We start from the raw sequence: 2,885 nt of genomic DNA on the forward strand, positions 1-2,885 counted from the left end.
AGAACCTTGTTCTAAGAACGTTTTCTATCAACGTTATGAGAACGTTCATCAATCACAAATAACGTCATAAAGACGTTCCAAGAACCTTGTTCTAAGAACGTTTTCTATCAACGTTATGAGAACGTTCATCAATCAGAAATAACGTCAAAAAGATGTTCCAAGAACCTTGTTCTAAGAATGTTTTCTATCAACATTATGAGAACATTCATCAATCACAAATAACGTCAAAAAGACGTTCCAAGAACCTTGTTCTAAGAACGTTTTCTATCAACGTTATTAGAACGTTCATCAATCAGAAATAACGTCATAAACACGTTCCAAGAACCTTGTTCTAAGAACGTTTTCTATCAACGTTATGAGAACGTTCATCAATCACAAATAACGTCATAAAGACATTCCAAGAACGTTGTTCTAAGAACGTTTTTTACTCAACGCTACAAGAACGTTAATAACGTTGTATGAACGTTCCAAAAACATTATTTTAGTAACATTTTGTGCTAACATTTACACAACTTTTAAGGAACGTTAGTGAAAGTTCTGGGAACGTTCCCTGTTAGCTGGGAGAATATTAACAGAGCAGTACCACTTATCTGATTACACACAAGGAAAAGAGAGAAAAAGAAAAAAAACATTTATATTTCAGTCAAATGTTGCTCTGTATGGACAAACGTTCTGATGAAATGTATACATTCAAGAGAATAGTAAAGAAATGTAGAAATTGCTCTTTCAATGCGTATGCTCATAATCCATTATACACTGATTTATAAGTATTAATTAGTCAGTTTTAAGGTTCCATGAATGTATTTATAAAGATGCAACCTACAGTGCTATAATGTTATTTATGAATGTATTAATATATAAGTGTAATGTTTGCTGGGGAGTGTTCCTCCTCCTTTGTTTGTTCAATAGTTTTTGGGACTATTTCAGCACATGGTTTGGTGTTTTCCATGGGGACACGATTATGGGCCCTATCTTGCACCCAGCGCAATTGACTTTGTACACCGACGCATGTATCATTCCTATTTTGCACCCGCGCACAGCAGACTTTTCCCTCCACAGACGCACGTCGGTAAACTAGAAAATGCATTTGCGCTCCCGGGGGCGGTTCAGCGCAAAGAGGAGGCGTGTTCCGTCGCAAACGTATTTTGCAGGTTTAGAAAACAATTCCGCCACTGACCAGGAAAAACCTAGTAATCCTGGCCATGGAACAAGAGTGCCTGCTCTTAAAGGGAATGTGAGATGTCGCTCTGATTGGTTTATTTCACGTTACGCCCAAACCACACCTATGAATAATGAACCTACTTCAGACCAACCCATTTTAGATTTGCGTCGGGCGCAAGAGTCATTTATCCCGCCGGTATAATAGCAACAGCGCCCAAGACCCGCCCACAAAGTTACTTGGTTTTCGCGCTTGATACATGCGTTTCAGATCGTTAAAATAGGGCCCTATGTCTGTTCCTTCTGATGGTGGCTTGAAACCTGCTACTCTCTCCGCTGCAAAGCTTGCAAACATCTGGCTGGAAAATTGAGGTCCAAACTCTAGAATTCCATGCCGTTAAAACATAGATAATTGCTTCCATGCATCGAAAACAAATCGGCACCCAGCTTAAGCCACGGTCTGACTGGGAAATCAGAGGGATTTAAAACCTCGGTTGGATTGATTAGATCTTTTTAAGAATCAAGATCGACCTCAAATTCACATATGGTGACACTTAAACTTATATTTGTACCGTTTATATGTGTCTATTAAACACTAATTTAATAGTGTAAAAAAAAAAAAAAAAAAAGAGTTGGGTTGATTTTCCCACACTTTTCTGAGAGCCTTTTTTCTCCCCTCCCACAAACGCTTGGATTCGCTGCTGGATGGAGTGTTCACGTTCATGTCTGAAAGTCATAGAAACCACTTAGACTAGAGTGAATTAGAGGTCGACCGATATGGGTTTTTTCAGGCCGATGCCGATGCCGATCTTTTGAAATCCGGGTCGGCCGATGGCCGATTAATGCTGCCGATTTATTTTGGCCGATTATGTGCTTGTTTTTAACCTCTATTTGAAAGATAAAATATAACACAAATAATTACTTAAGATAGACAAGATTTCTCAACAAAAACATTTATTGAACACTTGACCAATCTGCACTTGTTGTGACCTTGAGATATGTTTGGTAATTGTACCTGAATGAATTGAAAATTAATTTGCTACATTTCAGATTAATATATTTGTTTTCCTTAAAATTGTAATTAACAGTAACTTAAACACTTTGCAGTTTGAATGATGTCTTGTAAACAAAATGACGGAGTATGTTTTTATGTTTCCACTGTTCGATCGCATCCGCGCCTCACACACACACACACACACACACACACACACAAATATAAGTAAACACTTTGCGACTTTAAACACACGCGACTTTTCGATCGCGCCCGCGCCCCTCTCTCCCTCTCCCTCTCTCTCTCTCTCTTCCACACACACACACACCATACTCCAGCATTGCAATCTTTACATCGCAGCCTGCTTCAGAGCTAAGGCGGGGCTACAGATTAGGTGTCCCCAAAGAACCCGCGTATCTAACAGTAGTTCCGCATTACATGAATTAATTTGCACGCGAGTTTTATTTATTTTTATACCATGTATTCTCCGTGTAAATGTATACACCGAACCATGACGCCCGTACCGTTTCGGTTCAATACGAATACATGTTCCACCCCTAGTCTACAGTGAAATACAGTCACACATTACACTGTTTGGCCAGCATTTTAACCGTGTTTAATCCAGCTACTAGCTAACAGTATGCTAAAGTTAACTGCTGACTAGCGTCACGTTTCTAACGTCCGTTTTCAGAGCATCCAAGAGAAGCACAGAAATACGCATTGATATTCGGTCTGG

General features: G+C 39.3%; 1 long non-coding RNA gene across 1 annotated transcript; it reads right to left on the reverse strand.

The window, feature by feature from the left end:
• Positions 1-1,920: 1,920 nt before the first annotated feature.
• On the reverse strand, positions 1,921-2,863 carry LOC309491901. The gene is made up of 2 exons (XR_014203362.1): positions 2,503-2,863; positions 1,921-2,454 (listed from the first exon to the last, which is right to left on the reverse strand). It is a non-coding gene; the product is annotated as an uncharacterized lncRNA (long non-coding RNA).
• Positions 2,864-2,885: the final 22 nt, after the last annotated feature.

Source organism: Leuciscus leuciscus, assembly GCF_965113295.1.
Source record: "Leuciscus leuciscus genome assembly, contig: HAP1_SCAFFOLD_691, whole genome shotgun sequence".
NCBI classification, from domain to species: domain Eukaryota; kingdom Metazoa; phylum Chordata; class Actinopteri; order Cypriniformes; family Leuciscidae; genus Leuciscus; species Leuciscus leuciscus.